This window comes from Micromys minutus, assembly GCF_963924665.1.
Source record: "Micromys minutus genome assembly, chromosome: 27".
Taxonomy (NCBI): Eukaryota; Metazoa; Chordata; class Mammalia; order Rodentia; family Muridae; genus Micromys; species Micromys minutus.
Window position 1 is genome coordinate 24,594,444 of NC_137962.1, and position 22,974 is coordinate 24,617,417.

Genomic DNA, 22,974 nt, shown 5'->3' on the forward strand with positions numbered 1-22,974 from the left:
CAACAGCAGTGATAGCCCAGTGGTTTCCCTGGGCATTTTTCTGGGGAAGAAAGCTAAGAGAACGTGCTCTTCCAGTCTCTGTATTCTACTGACATGGCAACCTTCCAACTCAGTGTTGTTTGCTTCTGTGAGACACCACCGTAATAGGCACATAGCATCCCTTGGCAGTTACCACAAAGAGTCACTGTGATCCTGGATCTGCAGTTCATGTTCCTAGCATGCTATGGTGGAGGTAGTCAGGTAACTGAGCAACGAGGGGCCTTTTGGAGGCCTGAGCCATCTTCCTGAGACTGGCTTGATTCAGTTACTGTGGTTATCTCCTCCAGGTACATCCATTTTTTTTTCTGTATGACATACCTTTGTTCTTTGTGGGAGAAAAAAGAAAGTAAGAAAGAAAGAAAGACAGACAGACAGACAGAAAGAAAGAAAGAAAGAAAGAAAGAGAGAAAGAAAGAAAGAATCCTACCATACATGTATACCATATTTTCTTTACTCCTCCGTCTGTGATGGTTCCCTTCCCCAGGTTGCTTCTGTAACTTAACTACCGTGAAATGTGTTGTGCTAAAGGTTGACATGCAAATGTGAGATTTGACTTGGATCTGTTGGGTTAATCCCCAAGGGTGGCCTGTCTGGGTTGTGTGGAGGGTCTGTTCACAGTTTCTAAAAGGACCCATGTACTGATTCCATATCGGCTGGAAAGCTTATACTCTCATCAATAGCACTGATTGATTTCTTTGTGTCTGCATCCTAGTCCATGTTTACTGTCTCCAATTCAATGTTTGTTTGTATGGTGCCATTGTATGCCACGGCATAGGCAAAGAGGTCAGAGAACAACTTGCAGAAGTTGGTTCTCTCCTTCCACCATGTAGGTTCTGGAGATTGTCAAGTTTGTCAATGATGCCCTGGTTCGCTGAGCCAACTTGGCAGCCATGATATATGTTTTCTCCATGATTTGCCATTCTGACTGGGGCAAGATAAAATTTTAATGTCATATATATATATATATATATACATATATATATATATATATATATATATTTTTTTTTTTCTGTTGGGTGGTGATGTTGAATTTTTTTTTCTCATGTGCTTAGTGGCCATTTGCATTTCAATCTTTGGGAACTGTCTGCATATTTAGTTGGCCCTATCACCCATGTAATCATTTGGAGTCTTGTTATTTATTTTTGCCTTTTGGTTCTTTCTGTAGTCTAGATATTAATTCTCCGTGAGATGCACAGCTAACAAAAAACTCCTGTGTCTTCAGTCCATTCATTATTTTCTTGAAATAAAGGGGTGCCATTTTGTTTGCCAGTTGCTAGGCTGATTACCTAAGTAGCTGGAGTTCTATCACAAAAATGCCTGCTTAGGTCACTATCTTAAAATGTTTTCCCTGCTTCTTCCTCTATGAACTTCAGAGCTTTAATTACAGGCTTTAGTCAATGTAGAGTCTATTTTCAAAGCCATTTAATTTTTTAAAAATCTCTCTCTCTCTCTCTCTCTCTCTCTCTCTCTCTCTCTCTCTCTCTCTCTCTCTTTGTGTGTGTGTGTGTGTGTGATTTTTATTTATACGATGAAGGGACTACTGAGACCAGTGGACATCACGTTCCCTGAAACTGTTACAGACACTGTGTGCTGCTTTAGGGGAGCTGGGTACTGAACCTTGGTCCTTTACAAGAGCAGTGGGTACCCTGAACTGCTGTGTTACCTTTCAGTGATTTTTGTACAGGAGAAGCAATAGGCATCTAATTTCATGCCTGTGATTTTCCAAGCACCATTATTGAAGGCACCGTCTTTTATCGCAACATGCATTTTTAGCATCTTTGTCAGAGATGGAGCAACTGGAGCTGCCCTGGTTCTTATCCGGGTTCTTCATCTGTTCTGTCGGCCTACATTCCCCTTCCCCTCCATCCCTCCCCCTTCCAGTTCCATTTTTGTTACAATGGCTCTGCAGTAAAAGTTGAAGCTTACGTCAATGCAAGGTGGGTTTGTTTTAAATGACAACTTGACATAATCTAAGTATCCCCTGGAAAACAAGTCTCAGAGAGAGATTGCACATATCAGATTGGCCCATTGGACATGTCTGTGGGAGATTACCTTGAGTATGTTGAGAAAGGAAGATCCTCTCATTATGGGCGCCACCTTTCCCTGAACTTGGGGTCTGTGGTAAATTTCAGGGAGGAAATGCATTCATTGTGTCTGCTCTTGACTGTGGCTGTGCCTAGCTAGCTACATCAAGTTCTTCCCACCTTGGCCTTCCCAAATGGACTATAACTTGGAGTTATGCGCTAAAACAAACACTTCCTTCTCCTAATTTCATTTCGCTGGGGGGTTTTATCACAGCAGTGGTGAGTAAAACTAATTCGGTATTCGAAGTATCCTTGACAACTAAGGGATGAAGTGACCAAGCCAGTGGACATCTGCCAGCTGGCTGTTGGCTAGCCCAGGGCTAACAGGAAGGAGTTCCCCTCCCCCTCAAAATAAAGGGTTTAGTGTGTGAACTATGTATCCCATTATAAATCATGGTGAATCTGGATGAAGATTCCATTTGCTATTTGAGAGGAAGTAGAGAGCCAAATCCCACAATCCCCTATCTGGGCATGCCTCCTAAACAGTCCCAATCATCCTTTCTTAGTTCTTTACATGCTTCTTGATAGAATCATGCTAGAACAACGCCTTTGACACATGGACTTAGGGGACCTGTCAGTCAGACTGCCAGAAATAACTCGAGGTTGGAAAGGCACATGTTTGGATCATGGTTTCAGGCCATTGACCTTTGCCCCACTGATTCTGGGTCTATGGTGAGGCACAACTGCAGCAGAAGGGTGGGGCAGAGATTATTAAGCTCAGGGCTGACTGGTGACCGAGAAGAAAGGGACCATGAACAACCTTTAAAGGTGTGCCTCAGGGATGTCTCCCTCAGTCGGGCTCCAGTTTGCCAAAACAGCACCACCTGCTGGAGACCTATTCATTCAACTCATAAGCCTGGAGGAGACAAGTCAGATGCAAACCGTAACGGGGGCGTTCCTGGCCTAAATGGTTGTACCCATGTTCAGGCAACATCCGGCTGTGAGTTTGCTTTCTTTTTCTTCTGAATGTCTCTCTATGTGGTGGTCAGATTGCTAGTCTCTAGGGATTCTAGAGTTTTCTTCTCCCTCATTTCCTTCACTGTTCTGACTGACTAATTCCCATTCTCCCGTCTTCACGTTCACCAGGCTTCTCTCCTGCCTGCTCCAGTCTGCTGAGAAGCACCCGCAGTGACAGTTCAGTTGTCTGTCTGGTACAGCAATGCACACAAGCTTATGTTTCCTTCTTTTTGTAAGAATTGTTGTCATCTTCATGTTTGGGGCATGGGGTAAGTCCTTGAGAAAGGCTGAGCTATAAAGGGAACTGAGAAGACTGACAAGCAAGAAGCCTAGCAGAGTTCACTCTTTTTCTCGGGAACAGAAAGGTATAGAGCCTGAAATGTGTGTCAGCTATCACAGACGTTTACATATATATGAGAATTTCATATATCATGAGTATATTGTATTTATATCATTTTCTCTTTCTTGTTCTCTTTCCCACACACAATCTCTTTCTCTCTCTCTCTCTCTCTCTCTCTCTCTCTCTCTCAGACACACATGCGCATGCACGTGCACACACCCACACTTCTGACACAATTTAGTGAAGCCTATATGCAAATGTGATAGAGACCCAAAGATAACTCAGTATGGCCAAAGTCCAAACTGAGAGTCTTCATTAAGCCACCAGCTACACAGATCAGCCTCAAATGCATTTTACAGGAAGCCTTTTAAAGAGAAAGAACATGGGAAAGCTACATCCTGGTTGTCAGTTTCAGGTGCAAGTAAAGCAAGCAAGCAGTTTAACAGAAGCCAAATTGTGCAGTTAGCTGGTACGGTCATCATTTAAGTCTTGGTTAAGGAAACTGAATTGTTGGTATTTCATATGTTTAGCTTCCATGTTGTGTCTAAAATATACTATCTCCCAGCTAGCATCCTGGTTTTCTGGTTCTTCTAAATTGTTCCCTGAGCCTTAGGTGATAATGTAGTACAGCAGATGACTAACTGGAGGCAACCAAGTTTTCAAAAAAATGGGACAGAATAAAAAGCTTCTATGATTTGGACAGCTCATCATTCAGAAGTTAGTTTTTCTTCTTTGTTATCCAAAGAAAAATATTGGTTTATCCCCCTTTGGAATGGTTGCTATGTTAGTTGCTTTGTTCACTCATGAAACCATAACCGAGAAAACAACTCAACACAGGGTAGGTTTTGTCTTGTGAGTTCATTTCCTGGAGAGTTGGCTCCATCTGCTTTAAACTCTAGTGAGGCTGAGCAGCAAGCTGGGAGCACATGATGGTGGAGGCTAATTTCATGATGCTCAGAGACAGTCGGAGCTCTGGGTCAGGAACCACACACCCTTCGGAGGCATCTTCAGGAAGCTATGCCCCCCCCCATCAGACCCCACATCCACAGTTGCAGTCCTTCCAAAGGTCTGATGGATTATGACACTGTCAGTATGCGAATCCTTTGATTAGATCAAAGCCATCACAATCCAGTTACGTCCCAACAGCCCACCAAGTCTTCAATGCATGAGGTTTTCAGGGAATATTTTATATCTAAACCGAGAAGCACTTTGACACAATGGGGAGCGAAGCTGGTACCCCCACCCCCAGCCACATGGGTATCACCTATGAGAATGCTAGTCTATTGCCATTGACCTTAAAACCAGGGAGCAAATTCTCCACTAACACTCCACCAATTCCTACCACCACAGGGACATCCTCCGAGGACACAAGAATAATGAGAGTAAAGAACATCGATTTTTGTTTGTTTGGCCTACAGGACTTGGGTTTCCAAGCTGCTCTTTCATCCATTACTTTCCTTAAGGAATTATTTTATTATTATTATTATTATTATTATTATTATTATTATTATTATTTAGCAGGTTTTTTTTTTAATCTGTGTTTAGAGTTCCTGGTGGTGAGTATGGAAAATTCTGGAAAGTCAAAGCAGAATGAAGCGGCGTTAGGAGCAGATGGTGGTGAGCGTTCTTCAGGTTGGAGAAACTGGCACTAGAAGGCAGTGGACATAATCCAGCAGCTAACAGCAGAAGGACTGAACCATGACTTATTCAGTACCCACCATGCTTGCTGCATTCCAGCTGTCAAGGATTCATTCTGTTACGTCATCGCTGTTTTACATTCCAGAAATTACCGGAAGCATCGATGGCCATGCGATTATAAATTTCTCGAAAAGTCATGGAGTCCTTACAAATCAATCGTTTGTTCAAATTGTTCTAGAGGCCATTATAGTCTTTTACCAATTATTTGTAACGATGACTTATCCATTTCCCTATACTTTTAGCTCACAGCTTTATTAAGCCTTAAACCCTTAAAATGAGATAAAAAGCCTCCTTGAGGTAACATTTCACAAGAATGAAGTGGTTCAAAAACACCTGCCAAAGATGCGGATGCTGTTGAACCGGTTTAGAATTACTGATGAGCTCCATCGATGTGATTCAAAAGTGTCTTTTATCACTACTTCAGACCCCTGAAAAAAGCTACATTTACTTACTTATTGAGGTGTGGGGAGGGGCCGTAGCCAGAGTGTGAGATCTGAGGACAACTTCTGAGGATCAGTTCTCTCTACTGTTAGGGACCTGGGACTTGAACTCAGGTTGTGAGGCTGGGGGTTGAACCCTTTACCCACCGAGCCGCCTCATCAGCCCCCTTTCACAACTTCTGCCTGTACTTTAGAACCAGGTTTTCCTTAGTTACTCAAATAATAAGGTCACACTCCCATGACCCCGCACATGCGGAATTGCACAGTGGACTTTGCTAATGATGCCAATGATGTCCCCAAGATTCTTTTATGTGGCTCCCTTCCTTCATCTCCTCTTGCCTGCTTCCATTCCATTCCTTGCCCATCTGGTTTCCTCTCTTCCCCCTCCTTTTTCTCCCTCCTCCCTCTTCTTCCCCCTTTCTGTTCACTCTCTTCATGTGTCCACTGAAATACTTGGCTGTGTTATAACATCATATTATTATAGAACGTGGATATCGTTACTATGTTGTATTTATTGCAAAGGAAACAGGTAAGAAAACTCCATAAACAGTGGAGCTTCCAGTGTCTACAATGTAGCAAACCGTCAGGTCTGATTTCCGAGGTAAAGACTGGGCATGGTGGCCACACTTGGGAGACAGAGGCAATGTAGAATTTCTGTAAGGTCAAGGCTAGCCTGGTCTACATAGTGAGTTTCAGGATAGCCAGGGCTACATAGTAATAATGTTCTATATCAGAGAGAAGCATGGGGGGGGGGGCGAGTGGAGGGAATTAGATTTGCCAAGCTGTCAGGGCAAGCCAGAGTCATGATCAGACATTCTAACACCGGAGGCGGTGCGTATCTCTAAGCCATGCCCAGGAGCAACCATGGAAAAGAAATAACGCAGGGGCCATTTTTTTTTTTTTTCTACTTCTCTTTAAGAACCACTGAACAGCTTCCAGGCTCGCTGATGAAATTAATGCTGCAAGATAGTGTTATGCCACGGCAGAGGAGCAAGGTCTTCGGCTTCTAGTTTTCAAGCGCTCTGTTTGCTCTTACCAGTAAGACAGGGCCTGTAGGATGCTTTTAAAGAATCAGCTTCCAGCATCCTTCTGATTGGTTAGTTTTTTATTTCAGTGGGCCCAGTGCAAACAGAAGCACAAGAGTTATGATCCTGGAAACGGCAACCTATTGGTCAGCCGAACGGAATTTGTCTGCCTATTGGCCCATAAGCCAACCACACCCGACACACCCCCTAACAAGCTGGTGGAAGTTGGGAATTTGTGCTAATCTCCCCGATACCGCTTACTCAGGGCTCCCCTTTCCCCACCCGCTCCGTGCACTTGAAGCAAGCCACTGTAACTTGGGATGGAGAGTCTGCAAGACTCCAAGTCACTCAAAAACAAAGTCTTATGAATACGCATAATAGTTAAGAAAGAAAGGAAGGAAGAAAAGAGAAAGAAAGAAGAAAAGAAAGAAGGAAAGAAAGAGAGAAAAAGAAAGAAAGATCTGTTTACGATGAGCAAACAGGCCTAGGGAGTTCAGATAATCAGAGACTCAGCTGAGCTGGACCAAAGCTAACTTCTTGATTCCCGGCTCCGTGCTGCCCCCTTGTGGTCAGTCATGACCAGCTCTCTAGTGCTTCTAAACAACGTGAACACGCCTAGCCTTATAAACATTCTAAAGAATACAGCACGATTACATTACCCATACCTTTTTGGTTAAAAGAAAAAAAAAAAAAAAAAAAAAAAAAAACAGATTCTCTCCATACAGCAACACACTGCTTTTAGGGGTGTCATAGAACCTTTGTAGATTATCTTGCTTGTGAGAAAGCAAGGAAAGCTGACACTAAGATTCTGCCAGGAGAAGCTGTTTCTCTTTAGCGGTGACTCTCAACCTTCCAACTGTTGCAACCCTTTGATAGAGTTCCTCATCGTGTGGTGGCCCCCCAACCATAAAAGTACCTTGTGGCTCCTTCACAGCTGTAATTTGGCTACTGTTATGTGTCACAATGTATATATCGGGTATGCAGATAGTCTTAAGCAACGCTGTTCCGCTGACTTTTATAAGGCATGAAGGGGGGAGGGGCATTTGACTAAAGCAACGTCCATACAATAGACACCTTTATGTGAGATGCACACAAGACCTACAGATGTTGCCTGAAGGGTAGGGATGACAAAGTCCTATGTGTACCATACATGTCCTACGTAAGCATGTGTACCTCTGATAATCTTTAATTTATAAATTAAACACAGAAACCAACGAACAACAGCTAATAAAAAGCTAGAGCAGTGTAAGGATATAATATCATCACAGCTGTGTGAGTAATGCCGCATCTTTTTGTAAGTGTCTCCCATGGTAAACTCATCCCTCCTGGAACCGAAACACGTAAGGTGGGCTGCCACAGCCCAATTCGGGGCAAACGCCAAAGCAACCTTAGAAGCCATCTTTCTGAATTCACAAGCTAAGAATGCGAGGTGAGCAATCTATTTTTTTTTAATAACTTTACAAAAGGAGGGGGAAGGCTCCCGTCCCTCATGACTTCATGAAACCTGAGCTTGGGGTAACCTTCACGGGACACTTGCTGCTGCAGTTCTGGAGAGACTGACACTGGGCTGTAGTCTGCATGGTCCCCCGCTCAACTGTTCCCACAACAGGTGGAGCAGATGGCCGGCCACTTCTCCTGGAGTCACCCCAGGCTTTGCCTTTTTTTTTTTTTCTCAAGAGACAGAAAGCAATCTGTCCGAGGCCAGAGGGATAGCTCTGGCTTCCTTTCCAATGGTCTGGTGGAGAGACTGGCGAATTTTTACAAATTTTTGCTGTCTTCGGGCTGCAGAAGAAAGGATAGATAGAGCCTCTGTAGGATTAACTTGGGATTATATGTACATCCCTCCCTCCCTCCCTCCCTTCCCCCCTCCATTCCTTCTTCCTTACCCCCACCCACTGCAACATGACCCCTCTACTTCGGAAGTAAGCATATCTTTGGAACTGAAGATGGAACGTGGTTTGCTAAGTGTTGCTGAAGGCATATAATGAGAGAGCCTCTGTTTACCGTTGACAGGAGACATCATCTGCTTTCATGGCGTCAAAACCACACAGGAAGTGATTTCAGAAGCGTTTGGAAAGGACAGATGAAATGTGAGCAGTTAGGGTGGGGCCCCTGATTGTGATTCTGTGTTGATTTAATATATAAAACAACCACGAAAAGCTATCGGGCTTTAGAGTCATGTGTGTGGCAGGCAATGGAGAGAAGGGACATACCGGGACGGTCACATCCACCGGGGACAGAAGTAACAGGGCAGGTGGAGTGAACGGCCTGGGAAGAGAATCTCATAGAGAGTATACCTTGTGGACCGAGTGACAGAGTCGTGTGCTGGGCTCCACACTAGAGCGGCATCCGAGGAGTGAAACCACAGGGGCTGATAAAGGGATAAACCATCGTTATTTTAATATTTACAGCAACAATCTGTGGCTTAAGTTCAGCCCTCAGCTCTGAATTCCCACAGGAAGAGTGCAGACCACAGGGCAAAAAGGAGCTTCCAGCTGTTTTTGATTGGTCAAGACTAACTGGTGTCTCCTGGGTTAAAAGGCAAGAATCAGATCAACTCGCCAGCTCCCATACTGTGTCAAAACACACCTGGATGTTATTCTCTGCTACACATGGCCCTTACACAACTACCAGCGTACCTGGGCTTTCTGGGGATGTCCTAAGCTGGGTGACTTAAAACACAGACCATGTCTCACAATTTGGTATGGTATGTATTATATACTGTATAGATGTTTACAACCATACACATTGATACATGTATATATTATACATATGCACATATGTTCTTTCTTCATAGGTTTGTTTGTCTATGAAATTTCCCCCACAGAGTAGTCTGATAGAATTCGTGTGAATTTGATTGGCCCCCTTAGGGCTGAACACTTTCAGTGTAGATCTGAGGCCCATATTTTCATGTTTTCAGTTCAGCATGTGCTCTGTGGCGTTTCTCATGTGCTTCTCATGTTCCATATGTTCTCACTGTCTTAGACATGACGCCCATACTCACCACATTTTTAAGCATATTTCTATCATCATATACATTTTTTTTTTTGGTTTTGTTTTTGAGACAGGATTTCTCCGTGTAGCCCTGGCTACCCTAGAACTTGCTCTGTAGACCAGGCTAGACTAGACTTCAGAGATCTGCCTGCTTCTGCCTCCCCAGTGCTGGGCTTCAAAAGGAGTGAGCTACCACCACCTGGCTGTAATTTGTTTTGTAAAGACGGTATCTTAGATTGGTGAAGAATCAGTAGATACACATTTGTCAGGGTTTGATGTGAAAATTGCTAACTGGCGAGGCCTGTTTTAGGCTCCATGTTCGCCTTGGCTGGACCTCAGAATATAGCCAACAGACTCGATGCTGGTTTTCTGGTTCTCGTCCCTTCCTGAACTGTATTAGGAATGAGGGCCTGTGTGTGAAAACTAGCATGCAGAACTCTGCCTGGTTCTAGGGTAAGTGGGATATCTCATTGATGATATCAAGCTGGTCTGTGTCCTTCTCTCTTTTGTCCTTCCAAACCAAAGAGCCTTCACTCAGCAGCTAACACAGAAGCAAGCAGCATTTCTTCACAGCCCTAGATATGTGCTTTCTCTAGTTTCAGGTTAATAAGAAAGCCAACAGAAAGTATTGCCCAAGGTTATGCTTGCATTGTCTCAAGCGAAGTCAGCAGACAAGAAACTGAGTCCAGTGTATCTTAGGGATCTAGTTTTTCCACACGAGCACTTCCCATAAGCTGGTTGGTGGTAATAACTAGCTAGGGTTTTGTTTTTCTTATACGTGTGGGTGTTTTGCAACCACCCATGCATGTGCATTATCTGTGTGCAGTGCCCAATGAGGCCAGAAGAGGGCACTGCATCCACTCAGCCTGGACTTAAAAAGTGCTGTCTGCCACCATGCGGGTACTAGGAATTGAACCTCGGTACTCTGAAAGAGCAGCCCATTTTTGAGCCATCTCTTTGGATTCTTTCAAGTATTTTAAATCAAGTGACAATTTATTTTTCTATTATCTCTCTCATTTTTAGACCACAGTATAGCCAAATCATTTATTTTACTAGCCTATAGCTGGGTTGAGGGAGACACCTCTCAGAAACAGGTGATGCATTGGGACCTTACTCATTTGCTCCAAGAGCATCACGCCGAGTACATAACATACGTTTCTTAAGGGAATCTAGCCACTGTGTGCAAAGAACACTTTAGAGTCGGTCTGATTTACCACCAACCAGATGTAGAAACACAGCGTTTTGGGCCCATCGGTACGGGTCTTCTGTGATAGGAAATATGGTTAAATCTGAGTCTCCTAAACTTGTAGCTAGTGCTGGAAGAGGAGCCCTCAGACCCTCTCAAATGCACTGTTAGAAAGCTGTGAGACCCTCTCTCTGCTCCTCGAAGCTGCTCTGATGGTTACAGAGTCAGCTGTTATAGCAGAGGACAAACCAGACACCACTCCGGACTTCAAGCTGTTTGCTAACCCTTAGCTGATGCCTTAGAAGTCCAAAGAGGAGCCTGTTGTGTGGAGCAGAGACTCGGTTCTGATCATTCTCAGCCTCTGGGGCTGCTGACTCTGAAGCCCGCCTTCCTGGATCACAGATCTTCACAGGTGTGAGAGAGAAAGCCAATCTACTTCTTAGATTTTAGTTGGGATCCCCCCGTTCCTTGCTCCTCCAACCCAGGACCCCACTAATGATCTCAAGTCACCCTTCCCTTAGCAAGGTTCAATTTCAGAATTTTCTTAATGTGAACAACAACAAAAATATTCTGGCACACCATAACTTCTTTTAATAGTTTTGTTTACATTTGGGAACCGCAATTCAATTTGTCAAATGCTATTGTGAGAGACAGAACAAGAGAAAGATGGATTGTTGGCTGTCATCTCAGGCTAGTGCCCCATTCAGCTATGTCACAATGACAAGAATATGAGAAGCAGGCTTGGTTTTAGACAGACAAAAAAAAATTGTCTACAAAACAGCCCAGCGTTGCAGGGCCCTTAAATGTAATGGCTTTTTTGACTTCATTTGATACAAGTCAAAGAGTTTGTGTAAACACTTTTGCATTCTGCTATGACCAAGAAAACATGAAGGACTCCAGATGTTTATTTCAGTGTTTGACATGTTAGGCGTGTGCTCGTCATGATGGTGTAGGAATTAAAGGCGACTGACGTTGTCCCTCTGACACGATGAAGCTCACTACCTAATGCAGGAGACATTCAGAAAGTATTTGGCCAAGTCAACAAATCGCAATTCTTCAGAACACAATGAAGAACATACACACAAGGAGACAAATGGGTGGGACCCAACCCTACAGAGATCAATTTGTTCATGCATGTCTTTTTTTTTTTTTGAACACATATGATATGATAGGGTTTATGCATCATGGTAGGGGATGCTTACATTATGAATGGTAGCCATGGCAAGTATTCCAAGTGTTAAGTGTAGAAACCTCACAATGCACCTTTGTGTAATCTAATATAGTCCTACATGTTTTATTATGTAGTTTTTTTTTTTTTTTTTTTGAGAGAGGATTTCAGGATGCAGCCCTGGCTGTCGCCGCCCAATGTCAGAGAGGCAACAAGCACGAAGCCCCACAACATGGCTGCCCAGACGTGCCTAAGTGAGGATAATATGAACAATAGCTCTGCTGATGTGGAAGGGAAAGTTCAGGAGATCTCAACTCTAGGTGAAGAACTGAAACTAAGAAACCCAGAGAGGGAGAACTAGTCTCTCTAGTGCAGGGATGAGAACACCCACTGATTATCTAATCATAAAGGGTCAGCTCTGAGAGAATGCTGTACACGTAATATATGACCTGAGCAGTTTACACATGTACATACATACACACACATACACACCACACACACATGCTCCCACACACACACACACACACACACACACACACACACACACACCAATGAAAGAAAACACACCTAAGAGTTTGAGAGTGCCAAGGGGGTGGACATACTATCTTCTGAAAGACAAAGCTTGCAGGATGTGAGAAGGTAAACTCTAAAGTCAGAAGAAAACAAGCATGCTGTGAAGTCAGTGTGAGGTAGAATGCCAGGTTCCTCCTGTGTTTGGAGCAATTAGGTTGAGGATTTTGAGAGATGCGGTGGGTCTGTATCATCCAATGTGTTTGTTCTGAGTGAGTCACGCGTCCTATTTCCGGAGCTCTCCTCATGTCTGTGTTTGGGGATGGGTAAGATCATTGTTTTTCCAAGTTAGCTTGGTTTTTAGCTTGGAAAGAAGTATTTTTGGTAGACTTTTTGGCTTGCAAAGTTGAGCGAGTCTTAGGGGGAGTGAGTCTGTCCTCAGACCATTCTTCTGTATGGGCTGGAGGGGACGTGGGTTTCTCCTCCCAGTGTAGGCAGTTCTGTGCAGGTTGTCAGCTCTTGTTGTAGGATTTTGTGGCTTATGGGGTTGGGTAAAAGCCAGAGTCCCACATGAACTGAAAGCGATTGTAGAAAAGAAGGACCCATGTGGGAGCCACAGAGGGGAATGCCCACAGAAGAGACTGCAAGGGCTTTGGGTGGTGGAATGACAAGAGAGACTGGACCTTTCAAAAGGCTTCTCTATGCTCTCCAGTCTCCCACAGTCCCCGGGGGATGAGGTGCTGGAATAAGGCATGTGAGCAGGCTCTCAGCCAACCAGCAGAAGGGACAGGGACATTGGAGGGCAGCCTGGGATGGGCAAATGGCTGTGAGCACTTCCTGGCTCTTCTCCAAATTTCAGTGACTTCTGGATTTCTGAGGCATGGGCGTTTCCACTCACCACTTCAGACTTAAGGATTATGTCAGCAGAGAAGAGAAAGAAATGTTGGGATATAGGTTATGGGTCCACAGATGGAGGTATAAGTGAGGTCAAGGGTGTGATTTATTTTTCCCAGTGAGAGCAAGAAGTAAAGAAAAGCAGGGCAGAGCTGGGGAGAAGGCAGGGCTTGCAGGAGGGGTGTGTGTGTGTGTGTATGTGTGTGTGTGGGGGAGGGAGCATGTGTGTGTGGTGTGTATGTGTGTGTATGTATGTGTGTGTATGTGTGTGTGTGTGTGTGAGGGAGCATGTGTGTGTGGTGTGTATGTGTGTATGTATGTGTGTATATGTGTGTGTATATGTGTGTGGGAGAGTATGTGTGAGTGTGTGTGTGTGTGTGTATGTGTGTGGTGGGACTAAGTGTGTGTGTGTGTGGTGTGAGTGTGGGCAAATGGGATGAGGGTGTATGTGCAGGTCTGTGTGTGTGTATGTTTGAATGTGTGTGAGTATGAGAATATGTGTGTGTGTGGTGTGAGTATGCATGCATGAGGGAGTATGTTAATGTGTGTGTTTGTGTGTGTTTGTATGTTACTACAGACTGAACCCAGACAGAGACTTGACCTCTACCAATGTGCTATCTCTTCAGCCTTTCTCTTCCTCCTCTTCTGGAAACAATGTCTCCCTATGTGGCCTAGGCTAGTCTTGAACTCATGGCAACCTTCCTGCCTTGGCGTCCCAAGTGCTGAGACTGGATTGTGAAAATATGCCTTACAGACTGAACATTGCAAAGTAAGCAGACAGGAGGGGTAAAAAGAGCAGCGAGCAGGGAGGTTTTTGGAGGGACCACAGGACTCTTCACGATCTGGCTTTTCCTTTTGTGCCGAGAAGGAACCTTTAAAAAGACAACCCGGGTGGCCTCCGTCATCAACCGGAAACATGTCAGTGGTTTCCCACTGTCTGTAAAACAGAAAGTCTTAGCTTACTTGATGGGCCCACCTAGGCTGGCGGATACCTCGCTTGCGATGCCTGCTCTGCCCTGAGCCCCTCCCTTGTAGCCATCCTTGGTACCCCTCGATCCAGTTTTTAAGCCTGAGCTTGTTGCGTGTGGGCCTCGGGTGAAGCGTGTGCACCCTTCCCTCTGCTCGTCAACGGGCCTCGTATGTACGTATCCGATGTATTGCTGCTTCATCAGGATCACCTTCCCCAGCCCTGAAGACTACGTCATGTTCCCAGAGTGCATCTGTAGCACTCCGTGGTTCCTGTTTGTTGAGCTAAGCACCATTCTATGTGGAGATACCACAGCGACAGGTCCGAACACGAACCTTTGCCCTCAGGAGCTCAGTAGGGGAAGGGTCGCTTTATTCTCGGTGGTACAGCTTAGCCTGGGAATCAAACTGGCATGAGACAGACTAGAGAAAATTCTGGAGTTAAAAATTGCATTTAATATGTTTCCCTAAGGAGCCTACATAAAGGAAGGCCCCGAAGTGGTAAAGACTCAATGTGTGTATACTGAACTCAACAAGGACAGGTAATCTCGTAGAAATAGCCAAAGTATTCGGGGAACTAAAAGAATGTAGAAACTTATCTTAACGAAGTCTACTTGTTCAGAATTCTGTAGGTCCTGCCTTCCTGTCTTTGTGAGTAGAATGTATCTTTCCTGCTACTGTAGGGAAGGCAGATCTCACCGTGGAAGTGTGGGGGTTTCATCTTCTCACGTTGAAGAAAAAAAGGATGAAGCAGACACTTTATTGAATCTGCTACTTTTACAAGATCTTTAACCCTAAATAACTGATCTTTCAGCATGGCATGTTTGGGGCTTTCAAGATGCTGTCAGCTTTTATTCATCCCAATCGGACTGGCACATTTATTGTGTGTATTGTCTATTGATTCAGGCCCATGAGGGCAGAGAACACGTCAGTCTTGTTTAGCACATTATACTCGTGCACGGAGTATATTGACTGATACACTAGGGACGGTGAGTAAAATGAAGAGCTTCAACATTCAAAATTCACTGGGGCTAGTTATAGGTATAATCCGGAAGTATTAGAATGCCTCTGCAGACATCTGAGGCATGGCCAACGCCATGAGACGATGCATCAGACTTGAAAAGCTCTAACACTTGCTTGGAATTATGATTGATATTTAAACGTGGCTTGACCAAGTTGGGTGAACAAACTTCAGCCTCTCGAAGCCAAATATTGATTCTAAGCACTTAAAAGGAGTTCGATTCGGACAGGGGTGGGAGAGATTGTAGGGGAACCACCGCAACTCTGGTGGCTTGTCAGAGGCTCTGGTGAGCGTTCATCAATTCTTATTGCAGGAGCAATTTTAAAAGCACGCCTACATCTCTGAGACACTCTATACTCGTAGGATGCTCAGAATCGATTTCCTTTGTGAGTGTGTCTACCGTCCTGGGATAAGAGAATTAAGTGAGAAACCAGTTCGCACTCAAAATGAATTCTTTCGAAGACTATTTAAAAAAAAACATATTTATTTTACTTATTTTTAATAAGTAAATTCAAGTTCTGAAAGGGAGGTGCACATGAGTAAAATCTCCACCTCCATGTGGTAAATTTCTTGAGGACAAATCACCTTTGGATCCTCTGAACTGAGGGATCTGGGCAATAATCAATTTAACCAATTCTACAGAGTATTATTATTTTTTTGAATGATGGAGTAAAAATCACTTAGTTTGTTTAATTTACTTACCAAATCATTTAATATCAAATGACTCATTGGCATAAAGTTTCTATTTTGATACTGTCAACGCAGCCAAAGAAAGAAGTCAACCAAATCAAAAGAAAATACTTATATGTTATTTTCATTATTTCAAAAAGGTCACATTATAACACACTTTTATAACTTATGTGAGTTCATAAGGGAGTCAAATAATAATGCCACAACAACAAAGTCATATAAATTAAAAAACACGGAAGAGACACTGGTGAAGAAACGGACATTAGATTATTTGAGGAAAGTCATAGAAATTTAGCATTATATTCAATTCTGCTCACACCGAGAGGGAAACGAGAGAAAATACTTTGCTCTTTATCCAGTAGGGAGGAAACATCTCTATTCACCAGGAGAGGCATACTTTCCCCACCCTGAGATCTGAAGAGATTTATCATGTCAGTCTTTATGTGGAAGACAGTGAGAGAAATCCAGAGAAAAAGTTACTGCCAGGTTTAGAAACGAAGATGGAAAGATGGATGTATGTGAGGCCATATCCGTTCCCAGCAGACAGTAAGAGAGGAGGGTCTGTCAGCCCTCACGGCAAGAGCAATCTCATCGGGATAGGCTGAACATTATGCTTGTACGGATTGGTGTGTCATAAAACTTGGAGATCAGGAACTTAGACTTTCGTATCTCCCTAGGATCCTTGAAGTTCAAAGCTCCGGGCAACTCAAGGTGTGTCAGAAGACAAGCATAAGGGACCTGTAGTGTGACAGAGAAGGCGAGATCTTGGGGGAAACCTCTGGGTCTGCCTGTGCTGGCCTTCTCTTCTGGGCTTTGTATTTGAGGGCCATTGCGAGCTGTCCTCTTGAAGGAAAGTTGTTCAGAGCAATATGCAGCTTGTACATTTTTATGTTTACTAACGACACCTTCTGCTTTAGTAACTTTGGCTTCACCGAGACCCAAGCACCCAACAAAACAACTTCAGAAAGAAAAGACTTATTTAAGCTCATGTTTCACAGGGTTCAGCCCACCACATCCAAGAGGCATTGTTTCCGGGTCTTTGATGAGGCTGAACATTGTGGGCTTAGCTGGAGCATATGACAGAGGTTATTCATCAAATAATGGACACGAAGCGTGGCGAAATGGGCCGGATGGGGCTAGGGTCAAGGTGTGCCCCATGCCTTGTTTCCTCCAGTGAGATCTCACATTAAAGTCTCCACGACTTTCTCAAATAGGGTTACAACAAGGAAATTGAGTGCTCAAAACACGAGCTCCAGGGAACATTTTGTATTCCAACCATAACATCTTCCCCTACTGTCTCGGTTTGGGGTTCACTGCTGTGCAGAGACACCTTGGCCAAGGTAACTCTTATAAGAACAGCATTTAATTGGGGCTGGCTTACAGGACCAGAGGCTCAGTCATTACCATCATGGTGAGGAACACGGCAGTGTCCAGGAAGGCATGGTGCAGGAGGAACTGAGAGTTCTACATCTTGATTCTAAGGCAGCCAGGAGAAGACTGTCTTCTGTAGGCGGCCAGGAGGAGGGTCTCTCTTTCACACTGGGCAGAAACCCAGAAACAACACAGCTTGGATGTGGTGGACTAAATCCTTTGAAACATGAGCTTAAATAAGTCCTTTCTTTCTGAAGTGTTTTGTTGGGTACTTTGGTCACATTGAAGCCAAAGTTACTAAACCAGAAGGCTTCCGCCAACAAGGCCACACCTCCTCATAATAGCACTTCCCATGGTCCAAGCATATTCAAACCACCATGACCATCCTTTTGTGCAGGATGATCTGAGGACACAATGATTTGGAACGGCGTGGGCATGAGTTTTAGTCACCACTGCGGGCTAATACTGCACTATTGGTCTGGATCTTATAGTGAGCACACATGCCAATTCCAAAACATGAGCCACAACACGCTATGAAATGGAGGTTGATGAGGAGAAGCAGGTGCCACCGGAGCAGTGGGAGGGTGAGTAAAATGTCATCATTGCCTGCCTAGAAACAGGCTGTACCTGAGTCTTGTGGGAGCCAGGTTATGGTGATTGTTTAAGGGGACATGGCAGGGTCCTTTGAGGCCATTTGAGTTAGTATCCAAAGTGGTACCGAGGAAGGTGGCCAACAAGGGAATTGTTACAGTACTCTGTGCCCCAGATCTGAAAATAATGGCGTGTCAGGACATGTGACTGCTGCACCTGGAACTGACTCTCCAGGACACGAACTGGGCTCTGCAGGAGGCAGAAGGCACATTAGTGCCTGTCAAGCGCAGGGCACACAGGATAGCTCGAATGGGCAATCTCAGTCTGCTCTGGGCCTGGTCCTTCCCATCACTCTCTCACCTAGGAGACATAGAAATCGTAGCCCATGACCCAATGAAATAATTGTCCGGTTTCGACAGCACAAAATAGAAGAGCACCTCAAATCCAGAGGGAGAGAAATGGGAGGTTTTTGAAAATCTGCTTCCTTGCCAAAATCAGAGATGAACAAAAAGGTGAGGTCCGTAAGTCGATGGTGTTCTGGAAGTCCCCGCGTATCTACAACACCAGAAAAATCCCAGAAAAGAGTGGGACTGTTTATATGGTAGCATTGTGTTATGGGTGATGCTCTGTCCCTGGCATGGGCTGAATTACTGGAGATGGAGCATTCCCCCACCTTTCTTTTTGCACGGTGACTCGTGTAAGAAGTGGGTTGTATAGCAAGGCGGGTCTGAGTTTGAATCTCAGCTCTCCGGCGCACATTGCCTGGGTGCTTCCTTTCTCTGAGTTAATTTCTTTAATGGTGCCGTGGTCAATGAGATGAAGCAATGCATCAAAGTGCTTGGCTGGGAGCCTGGCAGCTCTTAATGTCCAGGAGTGTGCAGAGAGGTGGAGGGGATTTGGGCTGCCCTTGCTGCCCACTCCTGCTTCGTGGAGCAGGAAGTGCTCATGATAATCACCGCGGGACAGATGCTGGGTGTTCACCTGTGTCCGTTTCAGTCACCTGCTTGCTCCGTCCAGCGCTCTGCTCCCAATTATCTACCTTAGATTTCCACTTGACCAGCGCTGCATTGAGGGAGGGGCATTTCAAAGACATCTTTCCTCACTGGGAGCCGGTAGTTGACACCTACTGAATCCAGTAAGCATAGGTACCGTGTTCTAGGCCAGACACCGAGATGGTTTGGTAAGGCCCGGCTCTGCTCTTTGCTGTCTTGGCTTTCTAGTTAATAAAACAGAGTGGCTGTCTTGCTCCTGTATACCCACTGTCTCATCACCAAGTTCTCTCCCTATTTCTTGCTAGCTGACTCCAGCCAGATTTTCCTTCTGCTAGGACCGAGAGGAACAAATAGCCCGAAATACGAACCAGAGCATCCTCACACCGAAGTGCTGCTCCCTCGGTAGGGCTTTAGTTACATCCCAGCCAGCGGGCAGAAAATGGGAAAGCGGAGCTAATTACCAGGATAATTACAGCATATTAAAGGGAGGCCGTGCAAACTGCACCCTCTCCCAGTTCCCCTCACAGAGCGGCTAGGAGTGAGTGAGCTTGTTGCTCCCAGATTAACGTTGCGACGACTTCTCCCCGATGAGAAAGATGTTGGTGTGCTGCTCTGTGAACTGAAGGGCTAGGCAAGGAGTCAGGGTTTCCCGGAAGGAGCGAGGATCAGAACGAGGAAGGGAAAGCAAAGCGTTGATCATGTTCTCGGAGCATGGAGGCCAACTAGAGATCAGTAACATTCTGAAGTAGATGCTGCCAGGGTCAAGTAAACATTGGGCTTCCATTCCCAGGGGACAGATGGCCGAGGAGTGGCGGTTAGTAGGTTCCACCACTAAGCAGAGGAGGTGGAGAACTAGGGCATTTAGGTGCAGTTTAAAAAAAGAAAAAAGAAAAACAGGTCAAGTATAGTCTTTTCTCTTCCTCCCTCCATCCATCCCTCCTGCCCTCCCTGAAAAGAGAGGGCAAGTGTTTTAGCTACTGAATGAGTTTTTGTGCTGTAGAAAACACGTATAGACAACAGAAATGCATTGCTCACCATTTCGGAAGTGCCCAGTTCTTGGACTTCCGTCTTCCAGAATTGTTTACGCCATGGACAGCTTCACTAAGGCACTGGTTGGGCAAAGGAAAAGTCAGTTGCCCCTCCCTGTGCTTTCGTCCCCCCACCCCCTGGGTCACAGTAAAAATTCTGGTGTTACTTTTCATTTTCTTATGAAAAAGAATCACCTCCCAAGCCCCAAACTTGACAAGATAGGGACAAGATGCTATTCTGCATTTTTATGACTTTTCCAGTGGTGACACAAACTAGTACCTGCTCACCCACTGGAGAGAACCCATGACAGACCAAAGCAATGCTTTCCACCAAGGTCCAAGGTGATAAAGCAGTGTGATCATGGTGGTTATTTACGAGAGCATGGATGAGGAGCTAGAGAACTGTGTGTGACTCAAAGTCATCATCATCCAAAAGTTCGTTTTAGCCTGGGTGACAGCTAATGAAATCCAGTCCACAGAGCCTCTGGATCACTCCCAGACAGCTGAATAGGCCAGAGAGTCTCCTCACTTTAGCACTCTCCTGCTTACAAAGCTTCAGAGATGGACTTTGTGCCCTTGTGAGTTTTACAAATGTCCCGGGACTCGAGCCTTGTTGGATTTGCTTGCATTCTGAGCATCCTGAGCGTCTGGGAGCCTTGCTCCGCATGGAATGTTTTCAATCAAGAAGAAACTGCTACAGTATTTACACTCCACACAAAGGATCTGCTCAGCAATAGTTTCTAAACCTATTAAATAAATGCCACCCTTCATTTAAGTTGAGCCTGACGCTTCCAGACCTGCCTTTCCATAGACTTAGCCTTTCAATTACAATGTTTCTATTTAACAAAACCTCCCTGCCCCCTCCAACTGGCTTTATTTAACTTGGACACAAACAGCAAATGAAAACATAGCCAAGAACGGACTGTAACAGGCAAATGCTGTGTAAACTTAATAATGTGTAAATAATGAGAAATATGCAAAATGTCATAGGAAGGACACAGGAAGAAACCACAATTTTAATCTAGAAGCAGAAGAGCTTGTTGCCAGATGCTTAATATGAAAGAAGGAACAAGGGGTATTTTTCTTTCTGATACAATATTTAATTGAAGGAAAATCACAAAGAATATGAAAGAAACTGAAAACTTCATGGCATTCACTTAGCATTGTTTGTGATGAGCTAGCCTACATCTTTTCAGCAGTTTGTATAACTTTTAAAATCAGAATGCGATGGGATTTTGTGAAAATACATCATTCCATTTGAGCTGCCATAACAAAAGGCCTCGTAAGAGATGTTTATAAACGATAGAAATTTGTGCTCTTATTCTGGAGGCTGGGGAAGCTAGGATGAAGACAGCACCATCTGTCTGGTTGGGGGTTTGTTCTTCCTGAATGACATCATCATATAAGATAACAGATGTCCTCATACCTTTTGACCCGTTCCCTGCTCTCATCGCCTTCTAAACATCTGTCTTCATTAGGGTTTCATGGCTGTGAAGAGACACCATGACCAAAGCAACTCTGACTATGGAGAAACATTTAGCTGGGGGTGGCTTATGGTTTCAGAGGTTCAGTTCATTATCATTATGGTGGGAAATATGGCAGCATCCAAGCAGACATGGGGCTGGAAGAGCAGCTGAGAGGTTTACATCTTGATCTTAAGGCAGCCAGAAGGTGACTGTTTTCTGCAGGCAACCACGAGGAGAGAGTCTCAGAGCTTAAATACGAGGAGATCTCAAAGCCTACCTACATCATGGCACACTCCCTCCAACAAGGCCACACCTCCTAATAGTTCCACTTTCCATGGGCCAAGGATATTCAAACCACACCATCCCTTCCTCCTAATCTAATCACAATAACCCTTAAGCTTCAACTAGGCAGGAAGCAGGGTCAAACCATAGCAAAGTCATGAGTAGCGTTTCACACTGGGGAACTCAACAAATGATACAGTTTCAATAACCCCCTCTCACTGGCATTTTAGACAGTAAATAGAACATCCAGCAGATTCCCAGAGACAACACAAGTTTAGGTTAGAAAGTGCTGTGCTGGTGTCGTAAAGATGAACGATGTTCGACAATGAAACTAATAATATTGGGTGGACAAAATCATCAGCATTTCCTCATATCAGGAACGATTCTTGAGAATATCCCCTTTCTGTTAGCTATTTAATATTCCCTTCTGCATGTGGCTGAGAAAATGAAATCAACAGTTGAGAATAAGGACTCTCCCACAAACACCACCGCAAATGCTTTATTTCCGAGCTTTTTATCAACACCATGGCTCATATCAGTAAGCTCAGAGAAAAAGCACGATGCTGAATAATGAAGTCATGTCGCTAATTTAGTCCTCTGTCCCTCAATCATCTCCCAGAGGACATAGATTAGATTTTTTCCCCTTGAAAATTTACAGGAAAAGATAAAAAAAAAATCCCCAGAGTCTTATATTTAAGATAAAGATTTGATAATTTTTTTATTTCATGGTAAAATGATAGCTAATGACCTGCTGTGATTTTGTTGATATGTCAATCTTATGAATTTATGCTTTTAGAGAAGGTTGTTTTTTAAGATTAAAATCTGGGCGTGTGGGGTTATAAATAACCCCATTCTCATCTACTATCCAACCTTTAGCTTTATAACAGTTACATTTTTGTCCCCATTATGATTTCTCTGTGACTTCTCACTTTCGTCCATTAGACTCATTGGAAGTTCATGAATTAACAGATTTATTTTTGTCAAGAAGTTATCTATTTATTTTTAAGTTACTCAGAAATAGAATAATTTCCTTCCACTCTTCCTGACTTTCTGGCTTATTCAGGGATTTTATTTGTCTGAGTGACTTGGTTGCCATCCATGTCTCTCAATCTGAGTTGGATCATTTTTTTGTTTTGTTTTGTTTTTCCAAAAATAAGAATTAAGATTGTACATTTGCCTTTCAGTGAAACTGACAGTTCATTCATCGATTTATTTGACTCCCTGTACAAGCC